Source organism: Hyla sarda, chromosome 2, assembly GCF_029499605.1.
Source record: "Hyla sarda isolate aHylSar1 chromosome 2, aHylSar1.hap1, whole genome shotgun sequence".
Taxonomy (NCBI): Eukaryota; Metazoa; Chordata; class Amphibia; order Anura; family Hylidae; genus Hyla; species Hyla sarda.
Genome location: NC_079190.1, coordinates 173304931 through 173319253, shown reverse-complemented (window position 1 = coordinate 173319253; position 14323 = coordinate 173304931). Strand labels below are relative to the sequence as shown.

At 45.9% G+C, this 14323-nt stretch overlaps 2 protein-coding genes across 3 annotated transcripts in view; one reads left to right on the top strand and one right to left on the bottom strand.

Annotated features, from left to right (window-relative positions):
• ING1 (inhibitor of growth family member 1) overlaps positions 1-14323 on the bottom strand; it is a 49150-nt gene that overhangs the window by 11602 nt on the left and 23225 nt on the right. The gene's annotated exons all lie outside the window — the stretch shown is intronic.
• Positions 11420-14323, top strand: part of CARS2 (cysteinyl-tRNA synthetase 2, mitochondrial) — a 134579-nt gene continuing 131675 nt past the window's right edge. The window contains exon 1 of the mRNA XM_056555761.1: positions 11420-11550. The gene's annotated coding sequence lies outside the window, so the exon portion shown is untranslated. The remainder of the gene's footprint in view (positions 11551-14323) is intronic.

Below are 14323 nucleotides of genomic sequence, written 5' to 3'. Positions count from 1 at the left end.
AACACGGGCCATGGGCACAGCAGGCCGCACACCTCCAATTCCTTTTAAGGCCATGGTTCTTCCAGGGATGATGTCCTCTGTATCCACCACTTCAGGCCGCACCAAGGTAAAGGAGGCTCCAGAATCTCGCAAACCCACTGTCACCCGGTCACCCACAGTTACACTCTGCAGGTTATCCGCTCTTTTCTCCACCGCTCCGGACACCAGAAGAACGGCTGTGTATCCCCCAGCTACTGGTGGAGAATTCTTTTTGTTGGGGCAAGTGGCACTCAGGTGCCCAATATTGTTGCATCTGTAACATCGGCGGGTGTCCCCCTGACCCAATGTGGCTCCTGTTGCTTTTGGGAATGATGGCAAGAATTTCCCGGCTGACCTGGTGGTGCTTTGTGGTTGTGTGGCTCCCCTCCAGATACTTGCTCCAGCTTGTGCAGATCCATGCTTTGCTGCTGGCGCCCGGTGCATTGCCGTAGAATGAGATTTGCCATAGAATGAGATGGTCCGCCTACATCACATCCTATTGGCTCACTCTTGTCACGTGGCATATTTAAATGTCACGCATCGATGTGCACAGCAGTGTCAGTTTGGCTACCACAGGGAGAGGGTCTCCTCTCCCTGTGATAGCTGAAGTTGTACGGAGCTCTCATGGCCTCTGTGGCCCGACAGAAGTTCACACATGTACGCAGCTCATACGGCTGGCTCATATACATTTACTGTTGATCCACAGCGCTATCGAGATCCCGAGGCCCAATGGCGCTGTCATCAGTGTGCGTCCCCGCGAGCGCCCCACGCCCGCAGCTCTACTCCCCGTCCCGATAACGCTCAGGGAGCGGGGAACAGAAAGTAGAGCATCGGGCGCAGGTTAAGTTATTCGCGTAGTGCTGCGCATGCGCAGTACTACTTTACCTGCGCCCGATGCTCTATTTTCTGTTCCCCGCTCCCTGAGCGTTAACGGGACGGGGAGTAGAGCTGCGGGGGACGGGGAGTAGAGCTGCGGGTGTGGGGCGCTCACGGGGACGCACATTGATGACAGCGCCATCGGGATCCCCATAGCGCTGTGGATCACTCCCTGAGCGTTAACAGGGGACGGGGAGTAGAGCTGCGGGGGACGGGGAGTAGGGGGACGGGGAGTAGAGCTGTGGGGGACGGGGAGTAGAGCTGCGGGGGACGGGGAGTAGAGCTGCGGGCGTGGGGCGCTCGCGGGGACGCACACTGATGACAGCGCCATCGGGCATAGGGATCCCGATAGCACTGTGGATCAACAGTAAATGTAATAATACAGTAAATGTATATGAGCCGTATGAGCTGCGTACATGTGTGAATTTATGTCGGCCCACAGAGCCCATGTGAGCTCCGTGCAGCTTCAGCTATCACAGGGGGTGATTGAAAGAAGATCCTCTCCCTGTGATAGCCAAACTGACACTGCTGTGCGCATCGATGCGTGACGTTTAAATATGCCACGTGACAAGAGTGAGCCAATAGGATGTGATGGAGGCGGACCATCTCATTCTATGGCAAATCTCATTCTACGGCAATGCATCGGTTGTTGGCAAAGTCATCTCCTAGTTCTGCTGCTTCCATGGCTGTCTTGGGCTTGCTGTCCAAAATCCACTCTCTGGCTTCAAAGCTCCGTGTTTGGAGAAACTGATCCAGGACCATCAAGTCCTCCAGGGCCTCATAGGTAGTGACTTGTAGGCCCCCAATCCATTGCCTGAATGCAGTCCTTAGCTGACCTGCATGTTGAGTGCAGCTTTCTGTGGCACTTTGTTGCAAAGTCCGAAACTTTTTCCGATAAGCCTCTGGAGTCAGATTAAAACTTTTTAGCAGGGCAGATTTTATTGCCTCATAGTCCTGGTCACTCTCAGAGGAAAGAGAAGCAAACACATCTGGAGCTTTCCCTCGCAACCGTGGGGTTAGATATCGTCCCCACTGTTTCTTAGGTAGATGGAACTGCCGGCAAACCTTTTCAAATCCCCTCAGGAACACATCCAGATCACCATCTTTCTCCAACATGGGGAAATGTTCCAAGCGGGGTTTGTGGTCTCCTTGATCCTGCACATCACTCCGTGCGGATGAAGCATCCCCTCTCAGCCTCAGAACCTCCAGTTCATGCCTCCGCTGGGCCTCTCTCTCTGCCGTCTCTCTCTCTCTCTCTCTGCAGCTCGTATCTGTGCCTCTCTCTCTGCGGCTCGTGCCTGGGCCTCTCTCTCTGCAGTTTGGTACTGGAGAAGCAGTTCCACATTCCCAAGGTGTTGTAAGGCAGTCCGCATATAAGAGTCCAAGGTCTCATGTGGAGTACTGTCCTGATAGGGAGTAATGTTGCTGTGTTCCCCAGGAGATATCAGTCCTTGGATGGCAGTTCCAGCTGTAGGACTTTGCCTCATGTCACTCAGCTCTTCTGCACGGTCATCATACTCCACAAGATTAGCAATAAGTTGTTCCTAGTTCTTTCCTGCAGTAGGGATGTCTTGGCACATTAGCTCCAGTGCAGGCTTGGACTGCTTGCGATATGCCTCCATATTTCCGAGATGAGACAGAGGAGGTAAAACAGGAGATGGGAAGGACAGAACTGTCTTGCACTCTTTTTGTATGTCTTTTAAACCAGCACTGAGCTCTGTCTTTGGAATTTACACACAAGAAGATGTATGCAATTTCTTTTTTAGTTCTAAGATTTCCTTACAGGTAAAATCCAGCAAGCACTAAAAATCTCTAAATTTGTCCCGACGCTGCCACCAGTTGTCACGATCACACCCTATCGGTCCAGCCAAGACGCTAGAGAGAGTGTGATGGTGCAAGGGTTAAAGCCGCCAGACCTCTGGGTATCCACTACTAGTCCCAGCAAGTCACTAAATTAACCCTCAGATAAACGTGTTTCCACCAGATCTGCCTTCAGAAAGGTGAGCTCATATATTTAGACATCAAAGACCAGAGCTGATTAATTAAACATTTAATCTGATAAAAGGTATCACAGTGCTATGCATAAAAATAAACAAATGACATACAGGTATAAGAATATATATAAGAGTTTAGCAAGACAAGTTCAGAAAGCAAAAATGAAGTTCTTACAGCATGATGATATTAGCAGTCCATGAGAGAGAGAGTGAGGTTCCAGCTGTTCTTAGGATGGTCTTGTTAGCTTGTTCCACAGCATTGACCACACACTCTAGCATTGTTAAATATTATATATCTCCTTTTTGGAGGGAGACTCCATTCCCCCCTCCCCTCTGATCCCACCAGGGGGGCATCTCTCTTCCTGGCCCTCTTATCTGGTTGATTATATGATGGGACCAGGGTGCATGACTTCAAAGGAGATGTAAACACACAGCCAGAACCCCAATAAACTGCAATACACAAAAAACAAAGGATACACCGTCTGAATGACCCCTCACCCCCCAGGTCTTAGTTTATACATAGATGCAATTATAAAACCCATGTATGTTTCTATAATCAGGCCTTGGGCCTGACAATTGGTCTGACACTAACCCACAGTGGATAGATCCCTTCAAGACTGTTGGAACACAAAAATTGATGGTATGGTATGGTGTGGTAAATGGGGTGCAAAGATAGTGGGGCCCTTCATCAATGGAAACCTCAAAGCCACTGGATATGCGAAATTGCTACATGATGTGTTTTCCTCTTTATGCACTGAAGCTGGCACCACCACATTATGGGTGTCAGGTCCGAGCATTCCTAGATGAACAGTTTCCTGTAAAGTGGATTGGTCATCGTGGGACAGTTGAATGGCCCCCCCAAGGTCTCGCGATCTGACCCCCTTTAGACTTTTATCTTTGGGGTCATCTGAAGGCAATTGTTTATGCTGTGAAGATACGAGATGTGCAGCACTTGAAACTACGGATACTGGAAGCCTGTGCTAGCATTTCTCCTGCGGTGTTGCTATCAGTGTGTGAAGTGTGAATTGTGGACTTTGGTATTTTTTAACAATTGGGCCATTGACCGTGCAGCTCAATTAACATTGTTATGGAGCTGGATGTGGATGCTCTAACCTGTGTGGCTGATGACTCGGACCGTATCGGGGAGCAGAGTCAAGGGTGCCGCTGGTCTTCACCAGAGCCCGCCGCAAGGCAGGATGGGCTTGCTGCGGCAGGCGACACCCAGATCGCTACCCCCGACATGGCTCGACCACACAGGTAGCTGGGCAAGGCGAGGTACCGAAGCATAAGGCAGTAGCGTACTCAGACGTAGCAGAAGGTCAGGGCAGGCAGCAAATGTGCAAAGTCAAATAACGTAGTGGGAAGGTCTGGATACACGGATAAGGCAAACAGGCAAAATGGAACACTCAGGCTAGTGGCACTGGAGATCCGTCAGGGAAGAGGGGGAGGTGCAAGAACTTATAGACAAGTGTAAGGTGTGTAACATAATTATGGGCGCACTGGCCATTTAAATTTCAGAGCTCTGGCGCGCGCACACCCTGGGGATGGGGACACGCACGTCGGAGCTAAGATTCAGCAGCAGAGGAGCATGGTAAGTGACGGGCTGGGACGGGCATGTGCGGGCGGAGGGCGATGCTTAACAAACATTATTTTGTAATAGTTTGGACATTTACGCATGCAGCGTTACCACGTTTGGATTCTTAAATTATTTTATTTTTAAAAAATGGAAAAAGGGGGTGTTGTGGTGGGTGTGGTAATTGCAGTGTGTGAATTTTATAGTGCAGTGTTTTCCAAAAAATGTACCTCCAGCTGTTGCAAAACTACAACTCCCAGCATGCCCAGACAGCCGTCGGCTCTCTGGGCATGCTGGGAGTTGTAGTTTTGTAACAGCTGGAGGCATCCTGTTTCGAAAAAAGAGATATCGTTATTTGTGTGTGTGTGTGTGTGTATGTACTAAAGGTTACCTTCTCATGATAAATACATTACCCTATACTGGAACTTTGAGTGGCATTGGGGCCGCTCTGCCAGTGGGTCGTTCCCCCCGTGGGCACTGGTGTTGCGGCGGTCGTGGTCGCCGCCCAGTGCTATGCCATTTTATGCTAGGGACGTTAGGGACCCACTCTAAATAGGTGGCCTTGACGTGGCGAGTGGGCTTGTACTTTTTGATCAAAAATGTATACTAAAAACCTGTTAGTTTTTGATATTATGCTGAGAAGCAATCAGATCATTTTACAAGATTGTAGATGTACGACCATGCCTGTTTCTTCTACCCGAATTCACACTGTGTTTTCTATCCCCTCGTTTTTTGTTTTTTTTAACATGTCTGCACTCTTCCCCACCCCCTCAGCCCAACCCTATATAAGTAGTAGTTAGCTACACAAGGGCCATTTCTTTCCTAGCAGCCTCCTAGTCTGACTGGGAGAGCTTGGTAAGTGTGCTATTACACCTTGTTCACACTAGTGTGGTGCTGTGCGGCGTCCGTTGCTGCCGTGGCACCGTGTCTGTGGGGAGGTGCGACCCATAGACTGGTTTGAGTGGCATTGGGGCCGCTCTGCCAGTGGGTCGTTTCCCCCAGTGGGCACTGGTGTCGCGGCGGTGGTGGTCGCCGCCCAGTGCTACGCCATTTTATGCTAGGGACGTTAGGGACCCACTCTAAATAGGTGGCCTTGACGTGGCGAGTGGGCTTGTACTTTTTGATCAAAAATGTATACTAAAAACCTGTTAGTTTTTGATATTATGCTGAGAAGCAATCAGATCATTTTACAAGATTGTAGATGTACGACCATGCCTGTTTCTTCTACCCGAATTCAGTGTTTTCTATCCCCTCCTTTTTTTGTTTTTTGTTTGAACATGTGTCTGCACTCTTCCCCACCCCCTCAGCCCAACCCATATAAGTAGTAGTTAGCTACACAAGGGCCATTTCTTTCTTGCAGCCTCCCAGACTGACTGGGAGAGCTTGGTAAGTGTGCTATTACACCTTGTTCACACTGGTGTGGTGCTGTGCGGCGTCCGTTGCTGCCGTGGCACCGTGTCTGTGGGGAGGTGCGACCCATGGACTGGTTTGAGTGGCATTGGGGCCGCTCTGCCAGTGGGTCGTTCCCCCCCCCCCCCCCCCGTGGGCACTGGTGTGTCGCGGCGGTGGTGGTCACCGCCCAGTGCTATGCCATTTTATGCTAGGGACGTTAGGAACCCACTCTAAATAGGTGGCCTTGACGTGGCGAGTGGGCTTGTACTTTTTGATCAAAAATGTATACTAACAACCTGTTAGTTTTTGATATTATGCTGAGAAGCAATCAGATCATTATACAAGATTGTAGATGTGCGACCATGCCTGTTTCTTCTACCCGAATTCACTTCTTCCTATGCCTCCACAGCACAGCAGCCAGGCTCCTCCCAACCATGTGACTGATCACATGATAATGACATCATCGAAGGTCCTCTGCCGTCCCATACACAGCCAGATGTTCGGCAGTTAATCACTCCACTGTGCTGCTGCCTGCAAGCAGGGCCGCCATCAGGGGGGTACAACCCATACATCTGTAAGTGGCCCGGAGCTTCAGGGGGGAACGGTCCGCCCTGTCCTTTATGGGGCTGGGGGCCCGCCACTGTACACTGCTCGCTGACTGATTGACTGACTACATACAGTCAGTCAATCAGTCAGAATCCTTTAAAAAGGCAGAGGGCCCCCTCAAATGCTGGGCCGGCCCTACCGGGGGACCCGGTGCACATATGACGGGGCAACAAGTCTTGCCCCGTCACTAAACTGGTACTTACATCTACCTGTGAGGACTTGCTGGCGGAGGTGTGTGCAATAAGTGACGTCATCACCAGCACCGCGCCGGGACACCGACGTACTGCGCGGTGCGTGCGATGACGTCACTTATAGCGCGCACATCTGTCAGGAAGCTCTCGCAGGCAGATGTAAGTAGCGCAGGCCGTGAGTGTGTGTGTGTTGGGATGCTACACTACCTAATGTGGGGAATCTATGCTATGCTAACAAATGTGGGGAATTTATGCTACTCTACCTATTGTGGGGAATTTATACTTCACTACCTAATGTGGGGAATTTATGCTACACTACCTAATGTGTGGAAACTATGCTACCTAATGTGGGGAAACTATGCTATGCTACCTAACATGGGGAAACTATGCTACCTAATGTGGGTAAACTGTGCTATGCTACCTAATGTGGGGAAACTGTGCTATGCTACCTAATGTGGGGAAACTGTGCTATGCTTCCTAATGTGGGGAAACTATGCTACGCTGCCTAATGTGGGTAAACTATGTTATGCCATCTAATGTGGGGAAACTATGCTATGCTACCTAATGTGGGGAAACTGCTGCCTACCTAATGCAGATTAATGTGAGTTGCAGTGCAATTTTGTGGCATAGTACTTTTTTGGGGGGGGGGGGGAAGGGGAGGGGAGTGGGGGCTCAGGCACATTCTTTGCACAGGGGCCCTCTGCTGTCTGTGTCTGCCCCTGGCCCCAGGCATAGCTCCATCCCTCTATATGGGGGTACAGCTCCATCCCCTGAAAGAAATCTCTCCCCCTGCCACGCTGGTCCATCACCCCCCCCCCCCCCCCCCCCCCTTATTGCCTGCTCACCACTTTAAAAAGAAAAAAAGAAATAGCGCAGTTCACACGGCACTTCTTTCATCACTGCTCCTGCCCAGCAGCACTGTGTGTGCTTTTAAGATGCACACAGCATTCAATATGTGCCGGCAGCTGGAGTGACAGGAAGGAGCCAGCAGCTTCATCCTGTCACTCCAGCCCAGGCTTGCTGTGTGGCAGTGGCTTAGCAAGAGGCTGTCCGCACAGGAAGCAGAGAGAAGAGGAGCGACAGCAGCTGCAGGGGAACGAAGGAGAGGTGAGTGATTTTTTTTTCATGCTATTAGGGGATAATATGTGATGTGGGCAATATGAGGGGGATAATATACGATGGGGGCAATATGAGGGGGATAATATAGGATGGGGGCAATATGAGGGGGATAATAGAAAGGGGAGCAATTTGATGGGGATAATATAGAAATGGGTGCAATATGAGGGGGTAAAATAGAAAAGGAGCAATATGAGAGGGATAATATACAATGGGGACAAAATGAGGGATAATATACAATTGGGGGCAATATGAGGGGATAAAATACAATAATGTCAAAATGAGGGGCATTATATCCAATAAAGTGCAATGTGAGGGGCATAATATACTATTGGGTAATGTGAGGGGCATAAAAACCTATTGGGGCAATGTTTGGGCCTGCTAATCTATAAGGACAACGTTGGGGCATAATACTATACAGCTGCACAGAGGGATCTAATACTATCTGGGGCAGTGTAATACCTATAGGGGGTTTGTATAGAGTTGAGGATTTTGCTGTAGCAAGAAGCCCAAAATGTTTGTCTGGCAGATTTGGTGAAGACGAATTGTGATCGGGAGACCTCTTCATGATGACCCAGGACAGATGAAGTAGAAAGAGAAAAGTGAACGACTCTGATCAGAGAAGACGCCCCTGTGAGTATGTAACTATAATGACTTAAATGGTCTGCAGCACCTGTGTACAGCTCAAATCTACCTCTATATAGGGGTTATTGACCGGACTACAAGCTGTGAAAGGGGCCCCAAAATTTCTGATGGCAGCCCTGCCTGTAATAGCCTCCACTCATACAGGGAGGAGAGGACAGGTGGCAGTAAGTATTGGGTCGCAGCTGCCAGTGGAAGCAGGAGACTGCTGTTTTAAAAGCGGTCTTCTGCTTCTGTGCTGGGGCTGCTGCAGGGGGGTGCAGTGGGGGCCTGGGCCACCTGGGAGCCAGGGCCCCTTACTGGGGTACTGGCTGTACCCCCCTGATGGATTCCCTGCCCATGGTGTCAGAACAGCGGAAACCCCCCAAATGTCTCTCCATTTTGGAAACTACAACCCTAAAGGAACGTAACAAGAACTGCAGTGAGCCTTTATGACAAATGTGACTTTTTTTTACGCTAAAATGTTGGTGTAACCCCAAATTTTCAAAAGAGGTAAAAGGAGAAAAGGCCCCCCAAATCTCTAGCCCAATTTCTCCTGAGTATGGAGTAGTTGGAGTATTGATCATGTTTCAGATATCCTCCAAACAAAGAACAACGCCCATATCACCAGTTCTAACAATGAAGATAACTGCTTTATACAGCATGACGTAGTCATAAAAACTGGCCAAAAAATGTATTCATTAAATTATATTAGCAAAATTTAGCAAAATGCCAGTTCAGTGCATTTGTTTGGCCCCATTCCTACAGTCATACCACGAAAACTACTTATCTAGGGATATAGTGAGAATTTCTAATGTGTACGTTATTTTATACATATTGTAATTTAGTGTGACCAATTGGAAAGGAACATCCCTCTATGTATTCATCTAGGGGTATGGTGAGAATTTTTAATGTGTACGTTATTTTATACATATTGTAATTTAGTGTGACCAATTGGAAAGGAACATCCCTCTATGTATTCATCTAGGGGTATGGTGAGAATTTTTAATGTGTACGTTATTTTATACATATTGTAATTTAGTGTGACCAATTGGAAAGGAACATCCCTCTATGTATTCATCTAGGGGTATGGTGAGAATTTTTAATGTGTACGTTATTTTATACATATTGTAATTTAGTGTGACCAATTGGAAAGGAATATCCCTATATATATTTATCTAGGGGTATGGTGAGAATTTCTAATATGTACGTTGTTTTACACATATTGCAATTTAGTGTAACCTATTGGAAAGGAATATCCCTCTATGTATTCATCTAGGGGTATAGTGAGATTTTAAAATTTAGTTTAGGGGGGTTAATAAAATTTTCAGTGGGGAGTACAAATGAAAACACATAAAATGAATTTAAAATGTCCAATGGGACATAAAAGACTTAAAAGGAAAACATTTTAATTCTAAGGATATGTGGTAAATTTAGAAGCATTCCTTCATGCAAAGGCCTGGTTTGGAGGGACAAGTGTTGCACTGATAGGTAGTATGTTTTCTTATCCCTTTACGGGCACACACCGACACCGTTTCTGTTCTCTCTTTTTCTTTTTGGTTGAGGGGACTTCCAAGGGGAAATGTAGCCCACGAACAATACAGCTGATGTTCATGCCAGAAACAGAAGCCTCCTCTACAGAACTACCAAAGCTGAGGAAGGTGCAACTGTTTCTCGTGCCACTACAAAAGCATTATAAAATGCAATTTGGATGAGGTGGACTCCCAGCTTTTTATACCATGTCCTGGTCTTTCTCACGGTATTGTAGGGCTTGATGACTTGGGTCATGAGAGTCTGAGAGGTCCATCCCACCCATGTAGCAGTCGTAGTCCAGTATGCATATCGGTTTCTGGACTTCCGTGCTTGACCCACGCACAGGAACAGTTCTATTTTCATCCTTGTGAATGGAGAGAATTAGAACCTCCTTTTGTCCCGCTACTTAAGAAAGAGAAGGTTCTCTCTGCAGACTGCCTTACTTTGTCCTTTCGGCAACAGTGTGGCGAGCAGGGTTTTGGGGAGGCCCTTTTGATTATTTTTATAGTTCCACATGTTACGTGGACACATGTGGACTTAGCAGGAAGCGACTTAAAGGGGTACTCCAGTGGAAAACTTTTTTTTTTAAATCAACTGGTGCCAGAATTTGTAAATTACTTAAATTAAATTATTTAAACTGATTTGTAAATTACTTCGATTAAAAAATCTTAATCCTTCCAGTACTTAGCTGCTGAATACTACAGAGGAAATTATTTTCTTTTTGGAACACAGTGCTCTCATCTGACATCACAAGCACAGTGCTCTCTGCTGACATCTCTGTCCATTTTAGGAACTGTTCAGAGCAGTATATGTTTGCTATGGGGATTTTCTCCTACTCTGGACAGTTCTTAAAATGGACAGAGATTTCAGAAGAGAGCACTGTGGTCATGATGTCAGCAGAGAGCACTGTGTTCCAAAAAGAAAATAATTTCCTCTGTAGTATTCAGCAGCTAAAAAGTACTGGAAGGATTAAGATTTTTTTAATAGAAGTAATTTACAAATCTTAGAAAAAGTAGAAAAAAGAGAGAAGCCCACACCTCAAGGACAATGATATTTTATATAATTATAATAGAATTGGCTGAGACCGTGCTTCAATTATAAAGAATGGTAACATTTATTAAAATATCAAACACATATAAATTCTCCTGACAGGGCCCTTGTGGGAGGAATAACATAAAATTCAATGGCAATTCATTAAGAACTTTCAACAAAATTTATCAATTAAAACTGCCAAATAATCCGGCAGTGTGACCAATACTCCGGCACTGCTAATAATCTGATAGTCCGGAAAAATGCTGATTTTGAGTCCAACAATAGATTATATTGCAAATGTTGAATGGAAATGTCCAGATTCAAAAATAGAAGCCACTGATGTAAATAAATGATTTTGTATTACCAGTTGGATTTTGCCATCTCCTCTCGCTTAATGTGCAAGTGGATTTTCTGACCTGTATGCGATCGGCTGGTCCAGACGGCGCTGGACCGGTGTTTGCCGTGCAGTTGCTCCGAGGGTCTGCGCAGGCAGACTGGTGGTATTCCCTTGTGGAAAGGGCATCTGACGTCAGAATCTGCGATGGAAGCAAATACAGGGAGTCCAGGAGCGGCAGGAGGTTCGGCAGGTGGAATCCAGGTATGAAGATTTGGCTGTAGATGGTGATTCCCAGAACTGGTTAGCAGATCCCAGTATAATAATACTGGGACTAAGGTGGCTCAAAGTCTGTGTTAGGGTCACACTGCATATTTTGGCACTGGGCTAGATGCGTTTCAGGGTACTCAATACAGTTAGTTCGACCCCTTCCTCAGTTTTTGTTAAAAGTTCTTAATGAGTTGCCATTGAATTTTATATTATTCCTCCCACAAGGGCCCTGAGAGGGGAATTTATATGTGTTTGATATTTTAATAAATGTTATCATTCTTTATAATTGAAGCACGGTCTCAGACAATTCTATTATAATTATATAAAATATCATTGTCCTTGAGGTGTGGGCTTTTTTCTTTTTTTCTACTTTTTCCAAAATTTGCACACCTAGGGTATAGGTGTATTGCCCAATCCACCTCGGTCAGTGCGTAGTTGTGAGCTGCACCATCTATATAAATTTTGTCTAATTTACAAATCTGTTTAACTTTCTGGCACCAGTTGATATATATAAAAAAAAAAAAAAAAGTTTTCCACCAGAGTAGCCCGTTAAGAAGGGGAATACTGTTATACAGATTGTCAGATGATATGCCTTGTCAAGAAGTGGGTATATCAAATCACAGACAATTTTACCTGTAATACCCAGGGATGGGGGCAATGAGGTTACAGGAGTACTCCGGTGGAAAACTATTATTTTTTTAAATCAACTGGTGCCAGAAAGTTAAACAGATTTGTAAATGACTTCTATTTCAAAATCTTCATCCTTCCAGTACTTATCAGCTGCTGTATGCTCCACAGGAAGTTGTTTTCTTTTTGAATTTCTTTTCTGTCTGACACAGTGCTCTCTGCTGACACCTCTGTCCATGTCAGGAACTGTCCAGGGCAGGAACAAATCCCCATAGCAAACCTATCCTGCTCTGGACAGTTCCTGACAGGAGGTGTCAGCAGAAAGCACTGGGGTCAGACAGAAAATAACTATACAACTTTGTCTGGAGCATACAGCACCTGATAAGTACTGGAAGGATTAATATTTTTAAATAGAAGTAATTTACAAATCTTAAAAATAAGGTGCAGCTCACAACAGAAGGACCGAGGCAGTTAAAGCTAAAGCCGGACCCCACCGGCAACAATAATGTAAAATAATGAAAACCTATAGCTTATGCCTCTAGGACCTCACCAATGGTGCATAATGGTGTGGGCAAAGATAGATATAACAGCGTTTACTCAAAAATTATTTTTAATTCAGATTATAAAATATAATATATAAATAAGTAAAACAGTAACAAAATATCACATTACACTGGCACTTATCTAATGAAAATCTCACTGGGCCCTAGTGAGATATCCAAAATGTAAAAAAGATATATGAATAAATTGATATTCAAATGAGTCCATAAATCTGCAGATAAAAAATAAAATTAAAATAAAATAAATCCGCAAAAGGTGTTTGGATTTGTGGCAAAATGATTGTAACATAAAGTCAATAAAAAAGTTGATGAATGGATGATACAGAGTATCTCTCACCACTGCTTCTGGCTTGATGGGTTGTGATAGATGAGTCGCAGCCTTGTGTTCCTCGTGTGCCCCAATAGGTGGAGGGGGGCACAGGTTGGTATGTCTCCCTTAGCAGCCCCGTTGGCAGGGGGGCGCAAATAGATGTTGCGTACCGTGAGCTCCGATAGCGGGGGAGCATGCAGCAGTCAATGTGTATATCAATATACACATTTCTACTGAGGAAGGGGTCGGAGGTCCTTGTTTCCCAGTACCCCGAAACGCGTTTAGAAATCTGGCACTATTCACACAGTTACCATCAGTGTCCATATGCAAACATCTTGGCAACAGAGGAGTTAAATCTGTCCTACTCCGCCCTGCCTGGCTGTAACCTTACCATCTACTGCATCGCATAGCCTCATCTCCTGCTTCCACGTGGGACGCCAATCCCGGACCTTCCATCGCTCCCGGCGTACCACCATCGTCAGACCCGTTGTCGCACCCGAGCCGACTGACACTCCTGCCGGAGTGCCAGACTAGTGCCGTCTGTGCTAAGCCGGCCAGCGAACGATGTCCCCAGCGCTGAAACTGCTGCATGCTCCCCCGCTATCGGAGCTCACAGTACGCAACATCTATTTGCGCCCCCCTGCCAACGGGGCTGCTAAGGGAGACATACCAACCTGTGCCCCCCTCCACCTATTGGGGCACACGAGGAACACAAGGCTGCGACTCATCTATCACAACCCATCAAGCCAGAAGCAGTGGTGAGAGATACTCTGTATCATCCATTCATCAACTTTTTTATTGACTTTGTTACAATCATTTTGCCACAAATCCAAACACCTTTTGTGGATTTATTTAATTTTAATTTTATTTTTTATCTGCAGATTTATGGACTCATTTGAATATCAATTTATTCATATATCTTTTTTACATTTTGGATATCTCACTAGGGCCCAGTGAGATTTTCATTAGATAAGTGCCAGTGTAATGTGATATTTTGTTACTGTTTTACTTATTTATATATTATATTTTATATTTTATAATCTGAATTAAAAATAATTTTTGAGTAAATGCTGTTATATCTATCCTTGCCCACACCATTATGCACCATTGGTGAGGTCCTAGAGGCATAAGCTATAGGTTTTCATTACTTTACAAATCTGTTTAACTTTCTGGCACCAGTTGATTTAAAAAAATTAATAGTTTTCCACCGGAGTACCCCTTTAAGTGATCAATCCTTGACTTTGTAAACTTTAACCCCTTAAAGGGGTAT